Below are 10,269 nucleotides of genomic sequence, written 5' to 3'. Positions count from 1 at the left end.
AGCTTGTGTTCAGTACTCGTGTTCATATAATTGTGTGTGTGACTGTCCGAATAGAGAATGTCAGCTTGTGTCTTTGTGCAGCCTGAGACCTGGTCTCTTGATGTGAAATGTAATTAACTAACTGTAAATAAACTGTCCAATATTGGACTGGGTTTTGTCTCCTTGTAAATTTGAGTGATTTGCTTATCTTCAGATTGACATTTGGTTTCCATCAGACAAGAATTCCATTGGGCTGTGTAACAGCTTTATTTTCCTCTTTCCTTCAGGTGTAATCTAATTTATTGAGCTGGATATTCAGGGTTGCATGTTCAAGATCTAATTTCAATTTGGTTTTTACCTAAGGAGCAAATTGTCTTCATGCATTTCAATGATTGTGTTGCAGCAGCGGTGAAGAGAAATGCTGTAACACAACAATTTGCTGATTTTTATATAGCTCCTTTCGACATTTTCCTATGTTGAGGCATTTTGCAGGTGTGTCACTAAACAAAATTTGAGTGTGTCAGATGAGACAGGAAGGTTTTAAGGAGTGTCTTAGACAAGGGGGTGAGAAGAGAATTTTCAGGGTGTGAATTCCCCAGAGCTTGTGCCAAAGTAACTGCTTTTATTGGTGATGAAAAATATTCTTTCTGCTCTTTGCATCAATGGCAGCTCTCTTTAATCCCTCAATACAACAAACTCTCACTGCTCTAACTTTGTTAAAATGCAAACAGAGTTTGCCAATGAATTGAGTGACACCATTTCATTCCCAAGAACAATCCAATTTCAAGAATGGTATCTGCCCTGGGGAGAAGAGTTTAGGTATTTAAAGTAAGCTACCAATCCCACTGAGTAGTTCCTGTGGAATACACTGCAGGTCGCTCTTGGAACCAAGCTCCATGTTGCTGCTGTTGACTTTCTGGTCAGTTTTGTGGGCACAGAATGACTAATTATCACCAGTGGAAGCAGTTACTTTGGCCCAAGCTCTGAGTTCACACTACTAAAATTCTCTTCCTGCCCCTTCTCTAAGACATTCCTTAAAACTTTCCTGTCTCATCTGACACACTCACATTTTGTTTAGTGACACTCCTTTAAAATGTCTTAAACATTTTACGCTGTAAATACAACTATATAAATCGGCAAGCTGTTGTTACAGCATTTCTCTTCACCTCTGGTTACAACACATTGTGGGAGCTCCCTGAACCCATGGTACTAATGGTGATTGGGAAATACACCTGAAATGCCATATTTACTTACTGGCCCTTAGCCTCTTGGGGCAGAAAGTGTGGATTCCTTTTGGGTAGAGGATTCGACTTGGTTCTTAAAATGTTCTCTGTTTTGTGTCTCTTTGGATAGAATAACCTGTCTACCTTAGCTGCCACATGAACAAGAACTTATACAAGGCATTAAAGGGTGAGGTAACTATGTGGAACTGTACACAAATAAAATATAAACCTTCCAGAAGGAGTAAATGTATTTTATTAAATGCATAACGCAGTTAACTGAAAACACCAAGCAAGAACAATAGATATTTCTCCTGCCCCTATACCCTTCAACATTCTCTGTTTTACAAATTAATAAACCCAATACAGCTCCTCCATAAACTTATCCATTTGTGCATTTCATATTGGTGTTTCTCTGAGATCCAAAGCTGTGACATCTGGTTTCAATGCAGAAGTGGTTCAGATCTGGATAAGCTAATGAGAGGTGTTCCCTTGGATTAAAACTCTGCTTTAGATGGGTCAGAGTGGGTGGCAGTGATTCAGATCTGGAGCCACCAATCACACCACAGGTCCTTATAATTATGAAAGGTTTGATAGAGTGGATACAGAAAGAATTTAGAACCACCTGAAGTGAAAATCTCACAATCTCCCTGTGTCTCTTTCACTGCAGGAATGGATGCAAATGTTGACTCTGTAACTGTATTTATTCAATGCTTATAAATTAATTAGTTGAGGACTGCAATGACTGAAGATGGCAATTTCATTTCAGTCATTCCTCATTAATGTCTTTGCATCTCTCGACGTTTCCTGTCACCTTATTCGATCTTTGCTATTGTATGAAAATTCATCAATGACAAAGGAAGCTTCTCACCACCTTGGGCTTTCTGTGCCTATCGCCATCCTGATTCCCCACAGGGAGTGACACTGAATTCAAAGAGATCCTGTAAAAGGATCAAAGGTTCCCTCAGACCCAGTAACCACAGGCCTGAATTGAATCTCTGGTCCCCACCAGGGTGGCCACGTGATGTCCATCAATTTGCTCAAAGCCCTTTGTGACTGCATCTTGGATCCTTCGACCAATACAGGTGCAAATACCCAGATACATTTTCGGTTCAGGTGTTTCAAAATTCTTTCCGTATGCACTCTATCAAATTTTTCATAATTAGAAGGACCTGTGATATGATTGGTGACTCTGGATCTGAATCACTGCCACCCACTCTGACCCATCTAAAGCAGAGTTTTAATCCAAGCGAACGTGTCTCATCAGCCAATCCAGGACTGAACCACCTCTGCACTGAAACCAGATGTCACGGCTTTGGATCTCAGAGAAACACCAACATGAAAGGCAAAGGACCAGAGAGGAGAGATGAGAATTGTTTTTACGCAGCGAGTTGTGATCTGGAACACACTGCCTGAAAGGGCCATGGAAGCAGATTCAACAGTAACTTTGAAAAGGGAATTGGATATATAGGAGGAAAGAAAAACATTGCAGGGCTATGGGGAAGGAGCTGAGAAATGGGACTAATTGGATCACTCTTTCAAAGAGCCTGCACAGGCACAATGGGCTGAATCACCTCCTTCTGTGCTGTATGAATCTATGATGAGGCACAGTTACAGAGCAACTGAAGAGGGTGTAAAAAAGATTTACAAGGATGATACCAGAACTGTGAGGGTATACCTATCAGGAAAGGATGAACAGGCTGGATCTCTTTACTCTTGAAAAGAGAAGACTGGGGGGTGACCTAATAGAGGTCCTTATAATTATGAAAGTTTTGATAGAGTGGATACAGAGAGAATGTTTCCACTTGTGGGGAAGAGCAAAACTAGAGGCCATCAATATAAGATAGTCACCAAGAAATCCAATAGGGAATTCAGGAGAAATATCTTTATGCAAAGAGTGGTGAGAATATTGAACTCGCTACCACAGGGCATGATTTAAGTGAATAGTATGGAAGCATTTAATGGGAGGAAAGACAAGCAAATGAGGAGAAGAAAATAGAGGGTTATGCTGATAGATTTAGAGGAGGAAAGACTGGAGGCTCGAGTGGAACATAAATGTTGGCATGTACTGATTGTGCCGAATGGCATATTTTCCAAAGCTCTGATTGGCTCTGGGTCTCACCCCCTACCCAAAAAAGTGAGAATATGGTGTTGAGATAGAGGGTTAGCCATGATCATAATGAATGGTGGTGCAGACTCGAAGGGCACAATGGCCTAATACTGCTCCTATTTTTCTATGTTTCCTTTGTTAATTGGTGCCTGGATTCAAGGAAGATTCCTGATTGACAATCCTTGAGAGCCAATCATCATTGGTGATGTAATTCCTTCTTTGAATGCCGGCTGTCCCAGCAGTATAAATACAGGAGCTTGTGTGAGAAAGGGTCAATACTAGAACTGTGCAGCTGATAGTGAGCAGTAATCGTGCAATATACATAGTGAAGATGGCTTCCCAGGTGTGTCAGAATTACCAGAAGGACTGTGAGGTTGCTGTCAACAAGCAGATCAATGGCCGCTGCACTGCCAGGGCAGAGAGAGAGCAGACAAGGTGGGCCGACAGAAAAAGCTGTCAGGGACACCGTTCAACGGTTCATGGAAATGTTTTCGCAAATTTGGGACGGATTGAAATGGGGCGGAATAGCGGCAGTGCGCGCTTTGCTGGCGTGCTTGCAGCAGTCAGCAACAGCGGGGCGGAAGTGGGGACAGGCAGAAAAAACCCGAGCTGAATTTGGGTTGGGGTGGCCAATGGAGTGGAACGCAGCGGCCATTCGTTAAATAGACCACATGACATTCATTTGCAATGTGCGATAGAATTAGATCATGAGGCACCCTGTGAAGGGCTGTGCATTTATATTTTATTCACATAGGCAGCCCTTTTAAAGCAGTGCTGTCACCATGAAGAAAGTGTTTAATAAACCATGGTTCTTGTTCATTTTTGAACAAGATGCAATGATGCAAGTTGCCTGAAAATGCATCACTGTTCTGTTTGCACGTGATGCCATTGTGTAAAAAAAAGGTCTGTGGCTCTTTGGCTGGTCTCCCTCCAAAATAAAGCAAGGGTTTGCCCAAACACCTTCTTCCTGAAGATTTTTCAATATGCATTGGTTTATTCCAGAAGGAAAATATCCATCTTAGCAACTCTCACCTAACCTGTTTCTAACACTGAAAGGATAAGCTAGTCAGGAAACTCCTATTTGATATTGTCTTTCCTTCAAAAAGAAAATTCTAGAACACAAGCATTCTGCAGCATAAATACAATCATTTTATACAATATAATGCCAATTCTGGATGCATCATATTTTCTATTATTAGGGACTACATCACAATATGATCTTCCACTACTCTTAACTCTATTTTATTTCATTCCTGAAATGGAGCCAGCTGTTACATAAGATGCTAGGTATCTAGATCCTAGAAACGGCTCCACCTGCCGTAATGGTCCATAAAGGTGTCACGTGCAACCTCACCTCCTCAGTGTAAGAGCTTCCATTATATTTACTGTCACATCACACATAGTTTGGTTTCCCTTACATTGAGCAACATGAAGAATCTCCACCATCTTGACATGCTTAAAAGCAAATTCAGTGGAGCATTGAGGAATTCTTGTTCTCCCTTCTCTCCTGAAGGTGCTGACTCTTAATGGTACTGGCAGCCCTCTGATACCTCACTCCAATGGCCATAGTTGATGTGAATCTAGACAGCGAGTGTTCCCAGACTCTTCATTTGTTGATGGTATTCCAGCCAAGCCTAGTTCTGTTCTTGTCTGTGATCCACAAACCTTTCAGCTCACATCACTATACTGAACAGGAATTGGAAACTTAGCTGCCTTGGCTCAGTGATAACATTCTCATTTCAGAGTCAGAAGGTTGTGGTTTCAGGCCAAACTCCAGAGACTTGAGAACAAAATCCAGGCTGACACTCCAGTGCCGTACTGAAAGAATGCTGCACTCTTTGGATGAGATGGTAAATGGGGCTTAGGTGGATTTGGAAGATCCCATGTTATTATTCAAAGAAGAGCAGGGATTTCTCCCAGGTGTTCTGGCCAATAACTATCCCTCAACCAACATCACTAAAACATTATCTGCCCATTATCACATTGCTGTTTGGGATCCTGCTATGCACATTTTGGCTGCTGCATTTCCTTCATCATCATCATAGGCAGTCCCTCGGAATTGAGGAAGACTTGCTTCTACTCTTAACATGAGTTCTTAGGTGACTGTACAGTCCAATACGAGAACTATAGTCTCTGTCACAGTTGGGACAGATAGTCGTTGAGGGAAAAGGTGGGTGGGACAGGTTTGCTGCCCGCTCCTTCCGCTGCCTGCGCTTGATTTCTGCATACTCTCGGTGATGAGGCATTTCCTACATTATAGCAGTGACTATACTTCAAAATAAACGTACTATAAGTTTGCTGTAAAGCACTTTGGGATGTCCTGATGATGTGAAAGGCGCTGTAGAAATGCAAGTTCATTCTTTCCTCCTGATGTTTCACCAGGCACGCTGTAGCACGTCTAGCAACAGATCAGTTAACTCTGCACAGGCTGGCGATCAAACTGGGGCCTTGGTCTGTGCAGTTAAGTTACAAGCTGCTTTTTGCAATGAGCCATCAGGGTAACAAGCTGGTCATCGCCCTAGCCAGAATGTCCAGGGTTTTCCACATATTTGACAAGGTCTCACACAAGAGATTGGTGTGCAAAATTAAAGCACATGATACTGGGGGTAATGTACTGACGTGGATAGAGAACTGGTTGGCAGACAGGAAGCAGAGTTGGGATAAACGGGTCCCTTTCAGAATGGCAGGCAGTGACTAGTCGGGTGCCGCAGGGCTCAGTGCTGGGACCCCAGCTATTCACAATATACATCAATGATTTGGATGAGGGAATTGAGTGTAATATCTCCAAGTTTGCAGATGATACTAAGCTGGGGGGCAGTGTGAGCTGTGAGCAGGATGCGAAAAGGCTGCAGGGTGACTAGTACATGTTAGGTGAGTGGGCAAACGAATGGCAGATGCAGTATAATGTAGATAAATGTGAGGTTATCCACTTTGGTGGCAAAAACACGAGGGCAGAATATTATCTGAATGGCGGCAGATTAGGAAAAGGGGAGGTGCAACGAGACCTGGGTGTCATGGTTCATCAGTCATTGAAAGTTGGCATGCAGGTACAGCAGGCGGTGAAGAAGGCAAATGGTATGTTAGCCTTCATAGCTAGGGGATTTGAGTATAGGAGCAGGGAGGTCTTACGGCAGTTGTACAGGGCCTTAGTGAGGCCTCACCTGGAATATTGTGTTCAGTTTTGGTCTCCTAATCTGAGGAAGGACGTTCTTGCTATTGAGGGAGTGCAGCAAAGGTTCACCAGACTGATTCCCGGCATAGCAGGACTGAGATATGAGGAGAGACTGGATCGACTGGGCCTGTATTCACTGGAGTTTAGAAGGATGAGAGGGGAACTCATAGAAACATATAAAGTTCTGACGGGACTGGACAGGTTAGATTCAGGAAGGATGTTCCGAAGGATGTAAAGTCCAGAACCAGGGCACATTGTCTAAGGATAAAGGGTAAGCCATTTAGGACTGAGATCAGGAGAAACTTCTTCACTCAGAGAGTTGTTAACCTGTGCAATTCCCTACTGCAGCGAGTTGTTGATGCCAGTTCATTGGATATATTCAAGAGGGAGTTAGATATAGCCCTTACAGCTAAAGGAATCAAGGGGTATGGAGAGAAAGCAGGAAAGGGGTACTGAGGTGAATGATCAGCCATGATCTTATTGAATGGTGGTGCAGGCTCGAAGGGCCGAATGTCCTACTCCTGCACCTATTTTCTATGTTTCTATGTTCCTCCTATGTTTACCTCTCCATGATGAGTCTTGTATTCCTTGTTGCTGCATTCTGAAAAGTTGGCAATTCTCCAGTTTGATGAACCGGCTTTAAGCTGTATTTCTCTGGACTTCCTTCCCTGGGGGAGAAGAGTCTTTGGGCAGTGAGGACTTCAGGTGTGTAATGCAGGGGGATCTTGTTGATTTAATGGACTGCTTCCTGTAAAAACTTCCCTCTATTGAGGTTTAATATCTGAAACCAGCTCAGCTGCTGCCTGAGTGTATGACAGAAGAGCACAAACCTGGTCAGGGGCCTGTTGACCTGAAACAACATTCAATTTCAGTGGGAGGACTGTAGTGAGTGAAATGTGGGCAGGTCCTCACTAGTGTTCTCATTAATTGGAGGTGAAGTACTGAGAATCCTGGTGTTGGAGCCCTGCTCACTGCTGAGATCTCTATTGCACTATTGCTGTGTAAACTACTGGAGTGGAGGATTTTTCTCACTCCATGCCCAAACTTGGATTAGAATGGAAGAATAATCATTTCTATTGTGCCTTTCACTAACTTGGAATGTCCCAACGTGCTTTGTAGTCAATGAAGTAGTTAAGTGTAGTTACCTGTTATATAGGAAACACAGCACCCAATTAGAGCACAGTAAGCTCCTACAAACTGCAATGAGATAATGTTCGGATCATCTGTTTTAGTGGTGTTGGTTGAGTGATAAATATTAGCCAGGACACTGCAGCGTTCTCCTCTGCTCTCTGAAGTATTACCTAGAGCAAAGGAGTAGGCCATTGGCCCCTCGAGCCTGCTCCATCATTCAATAAGATCACAGCGTTTCTTCTACCTCATCTCCACCTCGTTCACTGTCTCCATATCGCTTTGTTCCCTTAATATCGAATAATCTATTGATCTGTCTTGATTATACTCTTCTGGGGTAGTGAATTCCAAAGATTCACCACCATCTGAGGGAAGAAATTTCTCCTCCACTCAGTCCTGAATGGCCGACCCCTTAACCTGAGACTGTGATCCCTGGTTCTTGACTCCCCAGCCAGGGGAAACATCCTCCCTGCATCTACCCTGTCCAGCACTGTAAGAATTTTGTAGTTTGTTTCAATGAGACCACCTTTGATTCTTCTAAACTCTAGAGCATATAGGCCTAGTGTAAATCTCGCTTCCTTGAGATCTTTCACATCCACCGGAGGACAGACAGGGCCTCTGTTTAATGTCTTGTGTGAATGACAGGAACTATTACTTGTCCAGGAGTAGAATTGAGTTTTACTGGACATCTCTAATCCTGTTATAGGAAGGAGTGGCTATCCAACTCCAATTAGTGAAGTGAATTGCACTTTAGCTAGTGAACAAATGGTAATTATTTTTGAAAGATTCAGAATTAGCTAACTAAGTGGAAAAATAATCTTGCCTTGTATATGAAGATCAATGTCTGAAAAAGCTGTTTGAAATTCTCTTTGCAGTCCTTTTACTTTGACTGGGATGATGTTGCCCTGCGTCACTTTGCTGAGTTCTTCAAGAAGCAGTCACATGAGGAACGTGAGCACGCTGAGAAACTGATGGAATTCCAGAATCAGCGTGGAGGACGGATCATCATGTCTGACATCAAGGTTTGATTCAATAAACGATTTGCCTTCTTTCAGGATCCCCATGGACTGATTGTTTTAAATACTTTCTAAAGCAATTGGTTCCAATTTTATTCCATGGTTCTGGTGGTGGAATGCAGTAATTCTATATTCTGGGTGTCTCGTTGCTTTTTCACCTGTTTTCCTTCTACTTTCTCATATTTTGATTAATTGATTGTAAGTAAACTGCCTCTTCAGAAACCAGAGCAGGATGAGTGGAGCAATGGTCTGGAGGCGATGCAGAGAGCTCTGCAGATGGAGAAGAATGTGAACCAGAGTCTGTTGGATCTGCACAAATTCTCCACCGGGAGCACCGGCCCTCATGTAAGTTCCTCATGTGGGTTTTTGGGTAAGTTGGAATATTGCTGTCCTCGAGCCTATTCCAAAGATCTCTGCCCAATAGTGTTGTGTTGGAGTATCTCTCCTGGGTTCTTCAGTTATTTGGGGAGAGGACCGGGAGGTTGGCCTCCTGTGGACATAAATGTGTTTCCAGGATCTAAGCACCCATTGTATAGGAGTTGGAGCGTCATTAGAGCAAATTTACATCAATCTTAATTACCCCACTTGATTTTTCTCCAGTCCAAGAGGATTAAAATCACAACTTTCGAGGGATAAGTTCGGATGTTGCTTGATATCTGGCACTGGCCATAACTCGTTTTCCTCTTTCAGTTTTGTGACTTCCTGGATACTCACTACTTGGATGAACAAGTGAAGATGATTAAGAAGCTGGGAGATCACATCAGCAATTTGAAGAGACTGGGAGCCTCTAAGAATGGCATGGGAGAGTAGCTGTTTGATAAACACACCATGGGGGAGAGTTACTAAACTGACTGATGGGATCAAACTTATTGTGTTTCGTACTTGTATTTATATAATCAGACCCCTGTCTTGTAGGGAATGATGGCTTGTGATTTTGTACAAAGAGCTGAGACCCATCACTCTAAATAAACTGTTCAACATTGGACTGGGTTTTGTCTCCTTGTAAGTTTGAGTGGTTGCTTATTTTTCATTTAACATAACTTGGTTTACACCAAACAAGAGTTGCACTGAGCTGTGCAACAGTTATATGGGATTCAGTCCTATGAAATGTGTTTTCCTCTCGTGTAATGTTGATGTATCGACTGAGATAGTCTGGCACCTGTTGTAAGATCTAAAATGTTCAAGGGTGTGTTCGGACAACTGACAACCCAATGGGATATTGGCCCAGTGACCAAAAGCCTGGTCAGAGGTATGTATTAAGGAAGTACAGTGATGTTTAGGGAGGGATCTCCAGAGCTTGGGACTTAGAAGCTGTATAAAATTAACTGTTCCAACTATCTGCCCTTGCTTAAATGACAATTCAATCCAACAAGATGTGACATTTGTTAAACATAGAGGGTTTTTGCCAGTAAATTAATGTTGCACCATTTCAGTGCAGTGAAGAAAAAGTCCTGGATTAGCTTCCTATTTAGTGTATCAGCCCTGTGAAGAGCAGTTTGTATTCAATAGCTGCTACAGATCCTGTTCAGTTATTCAGGTAGTTCAGTAACTGGACTCACCACTGCTGCTATCGGCTTTCTATTAAGCTTTGTAGGCAGACAAGCAATATCTCAGCACATGGAACTCTGGGCACTACAATTGGGT

The 10,269-nt window shown here is 42.8% G+C and overlaps 1 pseudogene; it reads left to right on the top strand.

The window, feature by feature from the left end:
* Positions 1–3,640: 3,640 nt before the first annotated feature.
* LOC139262533 (ferritin heavy chain-like) lies at positions 3,641–9,471 on the top strand (annotated as a pseudogene).
* The last annotated feature ends 798 nt before the right edge of the window (positions 9,472–10,269 follow it).

This window comes from Pristiophorus japonicus, chromosome 4 (assembly GCF_044704955.1).
Source record: "Pristiophorus japonicus isolate sPriJap1 chromosome 4, sPriJap1.hap1, whole genome shotgun sequence".
Classification (NCBI taxonomy): Eukaryota; Metazoa; Chordata; class Chondrichthyes; family Pristiophoridae; genus Pristiophorus; species Pristiophorus japonicus.
This window is presented reverse-complemented; position numbering and strand designations above follow the sequence as displayed.